Raw genomic sequence first — 15784 nt, forward strand, 5'->3', positions numbered from 1 at the left:
TTACTTTTATATGTTTTACATTGCATGTGTTACGTTAGCAAAAACGTTTTCGAACCACACACATCACTGTCAAAATAAAAAAGTAGGGGCAACTGTAGACACCGAGTCGGAGGACCTATGACGAAAACCTGAAACAAGACGGTCGAAGCGATTGATTCCGAAAGTTTTGAAAAATATATAGAGAATAATAAGCTGGGGAAAATTAACGGCACGGCGCGGGCACACAACGGCATCCCGCACGCGGACGACGATGGTCGAACGCCCGCTTGACGGCTCGAGACGTGCGCGCGGCGTCCGTCGGACGCACCGCGAGTGGCACGCTCTCGACGCCCGAGCAATGCCTGGGACCGCTGGCGGTACGCGCCCTTGTGGGCCGTTGAGCACACGTGCCTGGCAGCGCGGAGCGCGCGTTCGGCGGCCGCGACCACGGAGCTGCGCAGAACGCGCGTTCGGCGACCACGGAGTGCACGCGTCCGACGGCGCGGGGCACGCCCCGAGGGTCGCCGGGCGGGCACCCAACCGCGTCGGGCGAACGCCCAACGCATCAGGCGGACGCCCGACGAGGGTTGGGCGCGGGCGCCCAACCTCGCGTTGGGCGCTCGCCCAACGCCGTTGGGCGATCGCCCAACGAAAGTTGGGCGATCGCCCAACATTGTTGGGCGGCCGCCCAACATTGTTGGGCGGCCGCCCAACAAGGTTGGGCGGTAGCCCAACACTAGGTTGGGCGACCGCCCAACCACAATGGGCGACGCCCAAATTTTTTTGGGCGTCGCCCATTGTTCCGGGATCCGTTTCCCTATATAAGGGCACGGATCCCAAGGTGAAAGGGAGGCCTTTTTTTGGGAGAGGAAAACTTTCTCACTCTAAACATTTTTAGAGAGAGAGAGTGGATTTTTTTTGAGAAAAATATTTTTTTTCTCAAAAATTCCAAATTTCCTAAGTTCAATTTTTACTAAATTTTCATTAAAAAACGGAAGCTCGCGGTTCGTGGAATCAATCGGCTTCGACTGTCAGATACCGAATTAAAGGTATTATCCGAGGACTAGACTCTTTATTTAATTTATTTCTCTCCTTCTATTTATTTTTTTTATGTTATAGTTTTTTATTCCTTTAGTCATTTATTTATTTTGTCACGTCTTATTTAGTTAGCATATTTATTTAATTTTCGTTTCGTGTTAAATAAAATTCGGTTTTGTTTTAAAATAAAAACCTCGTTTTGACATCCCAATACGAACCGTGATCCGATAAAAAGGTAGTTCGGGTGTCGAAAATGTTGTAATTATAAGTTTTTTAATTTAAAAGAAATTTCCAAATAATGTTTTAAAATAAAAACATCGTTTTAGGAACTTCCGTTTTCGACTATGATCCATTTTCGGTAGTTCGGAAGTCCAAAACGATTGAATTAGATTTAATTTAAGGCTTTTGAACAAATCTGGAAAATATTAGAGTGCTGCTGTAATTTGCCAATTCTGTCACTAAAGGCTGTTTACCGACGGATTTTCCGTCGGTAAATCTGCCAAAATGTCAAAAATGCCATTTCAGTCCCTTTTTCTTAACTTTTAGACTTTTAATCCTTAGTATATATATATATATGATTATGTAATACATGTTTTCCAACTTATTTTAGAACTTTAGTATATATATCTATTTTAGAATATTTGTATATCTCTCTTTATTCTATTTTGTAATATAAGTATAAATATATATATATGTATTTCCCTTTTTTATTAACTTATGTTATATTTAAATATTAGTTACTTGATATTTTGAGAGATAATGAATAGACATTAGCATATGGTATTTTTGATATTTAAACTATATTAATTATGTATATATATGTATAGTTTTTTAGAATATTTGGGTTAATTTAGTGATTATTGAGTTAAATTATTTTTAGATAAGTATTACTTTCTTAGTTATAGGATTCACTTATTATTCTCACATTTCAAAGTATAAGATATATTGTGTTTATTATCTTCATATACATATAGTGATTTTTGGTTAAATCTTATTTTCTTATCTTCCTTTTTTTTGATTTAAATGTATACATATATATATATATGGTCTAAAACCCTTTTTCTTTATTCTTTTGGCCCATTCATGGGTCCATGTTTCAAAAGGGCTTCATTTGAGTGTAAATGTTAGTTTATTGTAATTATAATAGTTAAAGAGTCCATTAAAGTAAGTGGGGAAAATAAATCACCAAAAAGAGAGTTTTCAATTGAATTATTTAAACTAATGTTTTTTTTAGATTTGTAATGTAAATAAATGGAGTCATTCTTGTTAATATTTCAAATCGTCTTCAAAATACCAAGTTTTAAAACCCTAATCCGTTCCAAAGGCGGATTAAAGGATCATTGTAATTAAAATCGTTTTCTTTGCGAATAATAGAGTTTTGAACCATTTTCTTAAAGAATTTGTACAAAATAAAATTGACTTGTATGTTTAACCATGTTTTCTTATTAAAAGGCTTTTACTTTAACGTTTTCAATTACTCGAGTCGTTCCAACGGCGATTCGGGTAAGCTTCATCGAACGGGGTTTTAAAACGCACCTAAATCGTTCCAACGGCGATTAAGGTGCGAACCATGTAATAAACATCGTTTTGGAGAAATAAGTTAATGTAGAATAAGCACACGACATAATATTTAACACGGTTGTAAATAAACCATTTCTTTCTTCCCCCTCTCTGTGTATGTACAAACATCAATGGGTGATTCTTTACTGGTGTGGCTTTTCAATATCATATGCTCAAAACGGTTTCTAAAAAGAGAAAGAAAAGGGTTTCAAATGAATTTTAAACTTGAAAAAGTATACGATTAGTCCGTTATCGCCTAACATGCTGAGTAGGAGGCCGGTGGTTCATAACCGGGCGATGTCGGGGTGCCTAGTAGCCTTTCTCCGGAAAGGAGCTAGCCTTCTCGGCTCGTACCTAAGTTTCCCGAACCCACACCGGTCTCCCGCAAGGGATCGGTGTTCATTTTCCCATTCGTGGGTGGCGACTCTTCCATATCTCCGAGCTCCGGTCCTGCCGAGCAGCTTGATTCCACGATTGGTTGCTTTCGGCGCCAATCACCGCTTACGTCGCCGTGAGGTTGTCCACCCTCCCGGTCCGTCCGGGAGATTAGACCGCGGCACCTCGTCTAACAATAACAAGAGTACCTTCCTCTATACCTCTACTCACTCCTATATCTACCGCTGAGTACTATAACCGAGTACTCAGCCTCTCATTTCTATTCTTCTAGAAATGATAAAGTGTTTGCCCTAAACAACAATTGCTAAGACACTTTAGATGATTGAAAATCACTCTAGACTTTTACACAATAATATAGAAATTGGTGTAAGGTATTTGCTTTGCTTTTCTCACAGAAACTTCAAGTATGAATTTGGTCAGCGTTTTGACTAATTGAAGATCTGCATCGATTGAAGCAAATGGATGGCCTTTATATAGTGACACTTGAGGCACCTGGTCATTTCGAATTTCGAAATAACCGTTGGAGGGAAACAGCTTCATGTCGTTGTCACTCTGGGCGTGCTCAGCGTCGTTGGCCAATAGGATTCTTACATCTTCTGTCTTCGTCAGTCCATGGCAGAATGTTTCAACATTTAAGCAAAAGTCCACGAGACAGCTTCCTGCGCCTTCTGAACTTTTCCCAAAGTAGAAATACTTTGTCTAGAAGTTGAACATTGTTTGCCGCTGTCCAGGCTGCAATGTCGTCCAACTCAGCAACTTCTACTTGAAGCTTTTGCTTTGAAGACTTCTTGATCCTTCTTATGTTGAGTCATCGTTTTGCTTGATACGACTTCGTTTTGAACTCTTGGGCCGAATGGTCTTGATGTGTTGACTTGGGCTTGACTTCCACTTTAAGGGCCTTTGGGCTTTGTAATCTTAATGTCCTGTAAACAATTAAACTCAACATTGAACAAACACATTAGTGTAATAAATCAAAGCATTTAAATTTAATGTGTTAGAATATTTTTATCATTACTTAAATACTTTTGTCAAATCAAAATCATGTGGAAAGGTGTTTCAACAAACTCCCCCATTTTGATGTTGGCAAAAATATTCACCTCAAGAACTCAGTATTGAGCTCCCCCATGATTGTTGACCTTATCTTACTTAGTATACTCCCCCGCAAGGGTTGAGCGGCTGACTTAGATTTACTTTAAATATTTCAATTAAGTTTAAGGTCAGTTTTTCAGAATTAGGTCAGCTCATGGAACATATTCTATTTAACTCAGTTTATGCGGAAGATTTATATATCAGAGAGCGCTGAGTATTTCTTTGTTCAATGGTTTAAGAAGACATGTAAAAGCGGTCAACACAGCATGCAGTCATAAAGCAATGTAGACAAGTAGCACCGTTGATTTAGTGAAGATGCGATTAACTATTCAATACAAAACCTAAGTAAGCATCACATAAGATTGGTTAATTAAAAAGGATAGATGCATCAAAGTTTTGTATTCAGGTCAGCACAACAAAAGTACACAAGGAAAGGACTACAAGTTTTAGCAAAAAATAAATCTAGTCAGTCCTAGTAAGTAAAGCTAAAGCTATTTCTTCTTGTAGTTGAGTTGTGCTTCATGCTCTTTAGCTTTACCCTTTCCCTTTTGTCTTTGCTGACTACCTGAAGCTTATTCTGAATGCTGGGTTCCTTGAGCTTGTACTTTCTCCCCCATTTTGCCACCATCAGCAGGAGGAGCAATGAAAGTGTCTTCAATGGCAGCTTTAGTTAGCCGTTTAGAGAATGCCTTCAGCTTGTGTGTGCTTGTATTTATGCCATCAAAGATGGGAACACCATCATCCAAAATAGGGCGAGGAATCCTGACATCAGCAGCACTCAGCATACTTAGAACATATGCTTGACCCTTTGCAATCCAGTGTATGCTGTCCGTGAGCATTGCAAAAGCTTGATGAAACATCTTTAGCAAAGATGAATCAAAATACTCACGCTGAGCGTTGGTATGGCGCACGTGGTTGAAAGTTACTCGAGAGTACTTCAGAATCTCATTGGTTTTGAGCTGGTCAGTTACCATCTCTTCCCTGCTTAAGTTTAGCAGACGCACAGCCTCGCTAATTTGCTCAATGGAGCATTGGGAGGAGGAAGAGAGTTGGTGATTGGTTTTCTCTTGCTCAGTATGAAGCTGGCTGAAGAGATGATGTACTTCGGCAGAAGTGGCATATGCTGAGTTCGCAGCTGACAATTGATGAATCTGCCCTTGCAGTGAGTTCATGTGGTGTACCATGGTCAGCTGGAGTTTGGCCAGCTTTGTTATAGAGTCCTACATGGGCTGTTGAGATTGTAATGAAGTCATGACACTCAGAAGATCCTTCAGACCTTTGATCTCAGTAAGAAGCTGAGTGACAGACGAAAGCTGAGTAGGCTCAACATTAGTAGACCCATCGGCATTGGTGTTTGATTGATGAAGATCCTGGATAAGAGCTTGAGCTGAGTCAACGATTCTTTGACCAGACTCAGAGGCATTGAGATAGCTAAAGGATTCATCATTTGTTGACCCAGATGCCGGAGGAGGAGTAGAACCGAATAGAGGCGTTGTTTGGTTCTGCTCAACATTTGAAGTGCCAGCATTATTAGTGGCTGGTCTTGAATTAGGATCTCCAGTAGAAACTGACTGGATTGGATTCTGCACTTGGAGTTGTGGAAGTGGAGGATCGGCAGAATGTGTTACTTGCTCAGGGTCATGCTGAAGCTAACTAGTTTGTGGAAGCTGAGTAAGTTCGGTGTTCACCTAAGCAGGTAATTCCTTGGCTTGCTCAACGTGTTGAGGAGCGGAATCTTCGAGCACTTGCTCGGCATTACTTTGGTTTGGGGAAGCGGTTAAGTCGGCATGTTCCTTCGGCTGAGAAACAGAGGCTTGATTTTCTTGTTGCTCTTGTTGAGGCTCAGGAGGGTTTGCGAAGAATTTAAGATGCACATCAGTAAGGTCAGAGATCTCATCCCTCAGCGGTGAGTCACCCATTAAGTCAATGACGGGTGCTCGAAATGCCTTCTTCTTCCTTAGTCTCTTTAGCTTTGGAGGAGTAGGGTCACAAGGAATGGACTCAATAGAGTCAGTAGGTGAAGCTTCCCTTTGAACAGCGGGAGTATTTGCTGTTTGCTCAGTTTCTTCTTCCTCAACCAACTCAGTGTTGATTGGTTCAAGGTGCTCATCATCAGCTGTTTCCTCAGTATCAGCTGTCTCCTCAGTGTCATCCTGACCACTTTCTTCTTCAGCAGACTTATCATCCAGTTCTTCTTCCTCAAACTATTCATCCGGTTCTTCTTCCTCAACAAACTGACCACCCAATTGGTCTTGTTCTTCCTGGTCATCCATCTGTTGCTCAGTGTCAATGCTTTGACTCTGTGCATAATGTGAGTTAGGAGGAACGACGACATCAGTCGGAAGTGCATCTATAGGTCTTAACTCAAAATTGAGCTTCTTCTTCTTCCTTAATGGTTGCTCATCATCCTCTCTTTCTTCTGCCTCAGGCTCAGCTTGCCTAGGTCTTTTCTCAGCTGACCTAGATCCACCATGTCCTTGTTGAATCTGAGGCTTAGTTCCTCCGCATACAGATTTGAGCTTCTTTGGGGCAGAAGCAGCAGCTTTAGAGGTGCTCTGGACAACCTTCCTCTTTCTTTGAGTTCTTCCCTTTCGAGTCACCGCCCCCTTAGCGTTCTGGACAGCTTCCCCTTTTCCTTTCTTCGGCACAATAGGTTGATCATATGCCAAACCGAATAGGGCAGCAACTGTAATCTCGGTTCCCCAAGTGTGGATTTCTGCAGCCATGTCCACATTGTGATCCTTGAGGATTCGCGTGATAAAAGAGCCTAACCTAAGGGTTCCTGTACTTCGTAGAAACCCACCGATTATGAAGACGGGCATGTTTATCGGTGTGTAGGTCATCATGTGCCATATAAAACACTGCTCAAAATTGGTTGCTGAGTTGGTGTAGTTGATTTTAGGGAAAAGGAAATTAGTCAGTATGTAATGGGCCATCTTTTGATGCTGACCCATGGAGGTACTCGAGATTTCATCTACATGACCAGCAGGTTTACAGAAGGTGTGAACGTAGTCAGTTTTATCTTGGTCACCTGATTTACGAAGTATAGCTCCTTCGTTTTTCAGTTTGAACAGTGAGGCAAGATATGCAGGGTTGATGAAGATGTCCTTTCCTCGAACATGAGAAGCCAGGTAGTTCCGGTTATCATCGGCGATCTTTAGGTTGGCGTAGAATTCTCTTACCAACTCAGGGTAAGTAGCATCATTAACTGAGAACAGCTCGGTCCAACCATTATTCTTGATCCAGTCACAAAAGGGTTGCTCGGCTTCCACGAATCCCCTTGAAAACCATCGCGAGTGATCAATCTTACACCCCTTCACACTCTCGAAAACCTGAGAGTAGGTGCGTTCCACAACTTTCTTGCCCTTGTCCTTTTGCTGTTGTCTTCCCTTCGAAGAGGTGGCTTGGACAGCTTGAGCTTTCTTGCTCGGCGTTGTGATCTTAGCGTGGTCATGCTGGGTAAAAGATTTGGGAATTTCATCGGAGCGGTTATCGGATAAACCGGCACCGAAGATATTCAGAGAAGCGTTCGTCATATTTTCAGAGAAGTTTTGGGAAGTTTGGGGAATTTTTAGAGAGAGTAATTGGAATGCCAAAGTTTTCTAAGCGTAAAGAGATAAAAGTGGGAATTCATCCACTATTTATAGAGGTATTCAGTTGATCTAAAGCGTTGGGTTGTCAATTTGACCTCGAGATTCTCAATCGACAAAGATTCTGGCATTTATGACACATACGGCGCATGTGTTTTCTAATTATAGCGCATACGTCATCCTAGGTGGCTACTTAATTCGCGTGCTTGCATTAAATTTTGCAACGGATCCTTACTCAGTGTTAAGAATTTCAAGCGTTTAAACTTCTGAGTAGTCAGTGTTATGCAAAGAAGTAGTTCTTATGCTTAGTAGCTCAGCTTAAGATAAACACTCAGCATATATATATCTACTCAGCAAGCAATAGCATAAATCATTCAGCATGGTAATTCACTCAGCATTCATACTATACTTGGAATTTATTGAAGAGGATTAAACATACCAATGGCTTCTCTAAGTATGTTGAATTGCTCACGAGCCAGTGGCTTTGTGAAGATATCAGCAAGCTGCTCATCCGTTGGGACATAGGTCAGCTTGATCTCTCCCTTGAGTACGTGATCTCTGATGAAGTGATGTCTTATGCTGACATGCTTCATCCTGCTGTGCTGGATTGGGTTCTTTGATAAGTCAATGGCACTTTTGTTGTCACATTTGACTTCAATTGTTTTGGTACGAACGCCATAATCTTCAAGCTGTTGCTTAATCCATAGGACTTGAGCAACACAGCTTTCAGCAGCAACGTACTCAGCTTCAGTGGTTGATAGGGCTACTAACGCCTGCTTCTTGCTGAACCAGGATACAAGACAGCTCCCAAGGAAGTGGCATCCTCCTGAGGTACTTTTTCGTTCAAGCTTGTCTCGTCCGTAGTCAGCGTTAGTGTATCCAATGAGTGTGAAATCATGAGTGTTGGGATACCATAAACCTGCATTCACTGAGCCTTGCAAATATCTAAGGATTCTTTTTACAGTTATATTATGAGATTCCTTAGGGTTAGATTGATATTTAGCACAATAACATACTGAGAACTGAATGTCTGGCCTACTAGCAGTTAAGTAAAGTAGAGAACCAATCATACCTCGGTACAACCTGCTGTCTACTGACTTACCATTCTCATCAGCGCAGAGGACAGTGTCAGTGCCCATTGGGGTAGATATTGACTTACAATTCTCAAGTTTATACTTCTTCAATATCTCCTTAACATACTTAGTTTGACTGATGAAGATGCCATTTTCCCCTTGTTTGATTTGAAGTCCAAGGAAGAAATTGAGTTCTCCCATCATTGACATTTCAAACTCAGTCTGCATCTGCTTACTAAATTCCTTGCACATTGACTCGTTAGTGGCACCAAAAATAATGTCATCAACATATTTTTGAGCCAGCAAGGTATCTTTACCCTTCCTCTTAATGAATAAGGTTGTATCAGTTTTACCTCTGACATAATTTCTAGTCAGCAGGAAACTGGTCAGCCTCTCATACCAAGCACGTGGTGCTTGCTTGAGACCATACAGAGCCTTTTGAGCTTATAAACGTGGTTTGGGAATTTAGGATCCTCAAACCCTGGAGGCTGATTAACATAAACTTCCTCGTTTATAACTCCATTAAGAAATGCACTCTTAACATCCATTTGAAACAGTTTAAAGTTCATATAGCTTGCATATGCACATAAAATTCTAATAGCCTCTAGCCTTGCCACTGGGGCAAAGGTCTCACCGTAGTCAATACCTTCTTGCTGACTGTAGCCCTGAGCTACAAGTCTTGCTTTGTTTCTGACCACGTTCCCTTATTCATCCAGCTTGTTGCGGAAGACCCATCTTGTTCCTATGGTCTTCTGGCTTCTTGGTTTTGGCACTAGATCCCATACTTCATTTCATCTGAACTGATCAAGTTCTTCTTGCATTGCATTCATCCAGAATTCATCATACTCAGCTTCAGTGAAATTCTTTGGTTCCTGGATAGAGACGAATGCTACGTTGCTGAGGTATCTCCTGAGTTGATTCCTTGTCATCAGAGTGTTCTCAGTGGCATCAGGAATGGCACTCTCTGAGTGACCTCTTGGTATCCTAATCTCCTTTGGTAGATTGATGTCTTGCGCTGGTTGTGTTTCAACAATCTCTGCAGGTGTAGATTGTTCAGTGAAAGTAATTTGAGTTTCACTTTTACCTTTGGTCAACCCTTGAGGAAATGACTCAGCGGCAGTTTCTTGGTCAGCGGGTGCTGAGTGTGGATCATCCTCGGCCAGCGGCTGGTATCTTCCTGCAGGGTTAGTTTCATCGAACTCAACGTGTACTGACTCTTCTAAGACCTGAGTTCATTTATTGAAAACTCTGCATGCTTTGCTGTTTGTTGAGTAGCCTAAAAAGATAGCTTCATCAACTTTTGAGTCAAACTTAGCTAGGCTGTCTTTGGTATTTAAGATAAAACATTTACAACCAAAGGCACGAAAGTATCCAATGTTGGGCTTTCGTCCTTTCCAAAGTTCGTAGGGGGTCTTCTTTAGTATAGGTCTAACTAGAGCCCTATTAAGAATGTAGCACGCTGTGTTAACAGCTTCTCCCCAAAAGTACTTTGGAAGCCTATGCTCACTCAGCATTGTCCTGGCTATTTCAACCAAGGTTCTGTTTTTCCTTTCAACAACCCCATTTTGTTGAGGCGTTCTAGGAGCAGAAAAATTATAGTCAATGTCGTTGGTTTCACAGAATTCAACAAACTGTTGGTTCTTGAATTCTCCACCATTATCACTTCGGATGTGAGCTAACTTAAGGTCTTTGTCATTTTCAAGTTTTCTTACCAAATTTGAAAACGTCTCAAAGGTTTCATCATTGCTACTTAGCAAGATGATCTAAGTGTACCGAGAAAAGTCATCTACAATGACCAAGGAAAATATTCTTCCACCCAAGCTCAGCGGCTGGACTGGACCGAAGAGATCCAAGTGTAGTAACTCTAATGGACGCTTAGTTGAGACAATGTTTTTACTATGAAAAGATTGTTTGGTTTGTTTTCCAGCTTGGCAAGCATGGCATAATTGATCTTTTTCAAACTTAAGTTCTGGCAGTCCCTCAACCAATTGCTTTCTTGCTAATTTGGCCAGAAGGTCCATGCTTACATGACCAAGTCTCCTGTGCCATAGCTAGGAATTTTCTTCCTTTGATACTAAGCATACAGTTTTTGAAAACTTCTTTTCTAAGTTCAGCATAAAGACATTATCAATACGAGGTGCAGTTAAAATTAACTCATTTGTTTTACCTTCGAATATTTTACATCCAGTGTCATCAAATATAACTTTTCTCCCATTGTCACATAGCTAAGCTACGCTGAGTAAGTTATATTTGAGTCCGCTGACTAGGGAGACTGACTCAATAGTAGGATTACCACCAATGGTTCCTGGCCCTACTATCTTACCCTTCTTGTTGTCTCCAAAACTTACACTTCCTCCTCGTTTACGCACAAACGTGATGAACTGAGTTTCATCACCAGTCATATGCCTCGAGCATGCGCTGTCAATGTACCACATCTTTGACTTCTCAGCACACCTCAGGCTTCACCTCGAAGTTCTTCATTGATATCTCGTGGGTCAGCAGCGAGCCAATGAGTTCACCATACTTGTAGGTGGTTAAGTCTTGAGCTTCCTCAACAGCAGTTTTCTTTGCTTGCCAGCTTTTAGGAAGACTTCTAAGAATCTTCTTGACTTGCTCTTCCTTAGTGAAGATCTTTCCAAGTCTCTTGAGATCGTTGATTATGTTTGTGAACCTTGCGTTCATGTCAGAGATTCCTTCATTATCATCTCAAACAGCTCGTACAACCTCATATGCTGGTTGACCTTGGATTCCTTCACCTTGTTGGTTCCTTCATAGTTGACCTCCAGCTTCTTCCAAATCTCCTACGCTGACTCACAACCTGAAATCGTGTTGTATTCTGCAGCATCTAAAGCACAGTGAAGCATGTTTATAGCCGAAGCATGATTTTGTAGCTTCTTGAGATCATCCTCTATCCATCTAGTCTCAGCTTTGACAACCGTTTGGCCATCGATAGTTTCAACAGGAACAAATGGGCCTTGGACTATAGATAGCCATGCACTCATATTTGTTGCCTGAATGAAATTTTTCATTCTATTCTTCCAGAAGGTATAGTTAGACCCAAAGAATAGAGGAGGCCGAGTTATGGACAGACCCTCAGGTAAAATCTGAGTTGTCAGATTTCCTGGGAGAAACCGAGTGCTATTCTCAGCCATAGTGGGGATCAGCTGAAGGTAGTTAAACCTTGCACAGTGAGCTTTTATGCTCTGATACCACTTGTTGGTCCCTTATAACGTGACAAGTTAGTTCCAAGGGGGGGGATAAGAACTATTTAAAAATTTTGTCTGTTAAGGCTGACTTCTTTTCTTATGAAAAGGTTTACACAACGTCACTAAGTAAATTCAAGACACAAGCTTAGTCAACATGTGACTAAGTCTGCTTCTTTACTTGAGTCAGAAAATAGCACCTTGAGTCTATTCCTGAACTCAGCTTCTTAGTAGACTTAACTCAACGTGAGTTCTTTACTTAGTCAGTTTTATAGCAAGCAATATATATTAAAAGAGTTTAAGAGTTAGAAAGATATTACTCAGCAGACTTATCCTGGTTCGGCCTCTCCGCCTACGTCCAGTCTCCGGAACTCGTTCCGAGCTTTTTGAATTCTCTACTGAGCTCTTTAAAGGTAGAGCACGAAACCTTTTACAGATAGAAGCTGAGTATAACAAGAGTACCTTCCTCTATACATCTACTCACTCCTATATCTACCGCTGAGTACTATAACCGAGTACTCAGCCTCTCCTTTCTATTCTTCTAGAAATGATAAAGTGTTTGCCCTAAACAACAATTGCTAAGACACTTTAGATGATTGAAAATCACTTTAGACTTTTACACAATAATATAGAAATTGGTGTAAGGTTTTTGCTTTGCTTTTCTCACAGAAACTTCAAGTATGAATTTGGTCAGCGTTTTGACTAATTGAATATCTGCATCGATTGAAGCAAATGGATGGCCTTTATATAGTGACACTTGAGGCACATGGTCATTTCGAATTTCGAAATAACCGTTGGAGGGAAACGGCTTCGTTTCGTTGTCACTCTGGGCGTGCTCAGCGTCGTTGGCTAATAGGATTCTTGCATCTTCTGTCTTCGTCAGTCCACGGCAGAATGTTTCGACATTTAAGGAAAAGTCCACGAGACAGCTTCCTGCGCCTTCTGAACTTTTCCCAAAGTAGAAATACTTTGTCTAGAAGTTGAACATTGTCTGCCGCTGTCCAGGCTGCATTGTCGTCCAACTCAGCAACTTCTACTTGAAGCTTTTGCTTTGACTTCTCGATCCTTCTTATGCTGAGTCGTCATTTTGCTTGATACGACTTCGTTTTGAACTCTTAGGCCGAATGGTCTTGATGTGTTGACTTGGGCTTGACTTCCACTTTAAGGGCCTTTGGGCTTTTTAATCTTAATGTCTTGTAAACAATTAAACTCAACATTGAACAAACACATTAGTGTAATAAATCAAAGCATTTAAATTTAATGTGTTAGAATATTTTTATCATTACTTAAATACTTTTGTCAAATCAAAATCATGTGGAAAGGTGTTTCAACACATCTGACATCTACAAGAAGACAAACCTGGCGTCTGACGAAAATAGAAGACATGATTGGCATGTGGCACTGAGTGCTGACCAAATGATGATGAAAGAAGAACGTTTCCCCACAACGGCTATGTTGGGATGCAAATAATTGATGCCTCAAACATCACAATAGAAAGGACACTTCATACTTGAATCATTACAAGACAGACAAGCAAAATCTTCATCAAGTCAATTCATTTGAAAAATCCAAAATAGAAGCTGTCTGAGAAGAAAAAGCAAGCTCTTACACCAACTCCTATTCTTGTGTAAAAGTCTAGATTGATTTATTCATCTAAAGTGTTCTTTGTTGTATCAAGAACAATTTCTTATCATTTGTAAAAGGTTAGAAAAGAGAGGCTGAGTACTCGGTTATAGTACTTAGTGGTAGAGAAAGGCTAAGTACTCGGTTATAGTACTTAGTGGTAGAGAAAGGCTGAGTACTCGGTTATAGTACTCAGTGGTAGAGATAGGATTAAGTAGACGAATAGAGGACGGTACTCTTGCATACTCAGTTGCTATTGTAAACGGTTTGTGCTCTACCTTTAAAGAGCTCAGTAGAGGATTCAAAAAGCTCGGAAGCGGGGACTGGACGTAGGCGGAGAAACCGAACCAGGATAAGTCTGCTGAGTAACTTCTAACCCTTTATCTTTTGATATATATATTTATTGCTTGCTAAATATCACTCAACAAAACAATAATCTGTATATGCTGTGTTGAGTAAATCTGAATGCTGTGCTGTGTAATCTGAGTGTTGAGTTGGAAACTGACTTAAGTGTTGCTTCCTAACTCACGATAGAAACAGCTCTAGTCAGCAGCTGACTAAAGCTGTCTCAATCATACTCAGCGGTGCTGACCTAAAAACTGAGTTAAAACCTTAAACATCAAAATAAGTCAACATTATTAACTTAAAAGTTATAATAGTTCCTAACCCCCCCTTGGAACTAACACTATCACGTTACACGGGCCCAACAGAAACAAACCCATAGAATTGTATTATGCTCAACTTTCGAGATTAATGGCAGGCTTTTTTGGAGATGGAGTACAAGATGGAATACAAGATCAAATGCCAGTGAGACTTTTTTAGAGATAGAGTACAAGATCAAATGTAAGTGAAATTTACTGCTATGATTTCAGTTACGAAAGGGTCTAATACACCCATATATGAAAGATCAAGGGCTCAATGTGTCTAAATGAAAGATCGAGGGCTTAATGCACCAAATAATGAAAGATCAGGGACTCCATGTGTCTAAATGAATGATCGAGGGCTTAATGCACTAAACAATGAAAGACCAGGAACCTCAGGATGCTTTTTGCCTTTGTGATAAGATTTGATTTCCACCACCAACATATAATGTTCTAATGTTCTAATGTTTCTAATTTACATTACTCATAATCTTTTAAATTGATTCTCATCTGAAACCCTAAAAAAGATCCAAATAATTTATTAGAGTCAAAGTACAGTAATGCTCATCTAGACCATGAATGACCAAATGAATTTGATCATTCACCGTTAGATCTAGACTTATTAAATTTATATCTTACGATGATTTAAATCTCCACCACATAATCTTAATAAGTTTAGATCTAACGGTAAATGACCAAATTCATTTGATCATTCAGGTCTAGCTAAGCATTACTTGGTCAAAGTAATATCAACTACTTATGGAACATGTATGCATTGACATTCCTAACCACAATTATCATTTTATAATAAAAAAATATCATAATCCTCAAAGTATCTACAATATCTTATTTAGGTTTTCCCTAAAAGAAGAAATAAAATCTAATAGATTAGACAAGGGAGAAAAAATAATAGAAGAATGATGGACAACCAAAAATGGAATAAAAATTGACAAATAATAGCACCCTCGAGCCCTCAAAAGACAATTGAGGATTCTTCCATAAAATCTTAGGTAAAAGGGAGCAGGTAATGCTTTGTCTTCTTATGTAAACTTCTCATTTTTTAGCTTATTTTCAAGATTGATTTGATTTGAACCCTTTTCTGTGCCCACCAAATTATGCTACCAAAATTAGAAATAATAATGCCAAAAATTGAGTCTGTAATTAGACTATAAATGTCATTTTAGAGGAATATGCTCTCTAATCATATGATCATCTAATAGTGAGACCTATCAACTAAGTCATGCCTCTATACACAGATTCCACCATAGTAATTCTTTCACCAACAATAAGGATTTCCACTCTCAACTACACCAGATGGTGCCAGGTTTCACCTTTGTACTAGCATTTCCGTGTTTCGTATCCGTTTGCATATCCGTTTCCATTACCATTACCTAACCATATTTTTCTAGAAATAACAGTTCCCGGTGTCCGTTTCTGTATCCATACAATATAACCAGTGTAGGGATGGCAACGGGTAGTGTACCCGCGGGTACCCGGCACTATCCGACCCTAATGGGACTATCCGTACCCTGTATAAAAAGGTATGAGATGGGTATGGGATCAAAACCATTACCCGTTAGGGTAATGGGACA

Source organism: Euphorbia lathyris, chromosome 4 (genome assembly GCF_963576675.1).
Source record: "Euphorbia lathyris chromosome 4, ddEupLath1.1, whole genome shotgun sequence".
In the NCBI taxonomy this organism is placed as follows: Eukaryota; Viridiplantae; Streptophyta; class Magnoliopsida; order Malpighiales; family Euphorbiaceae; genus Euphorbia; species Euphorbia lathyris.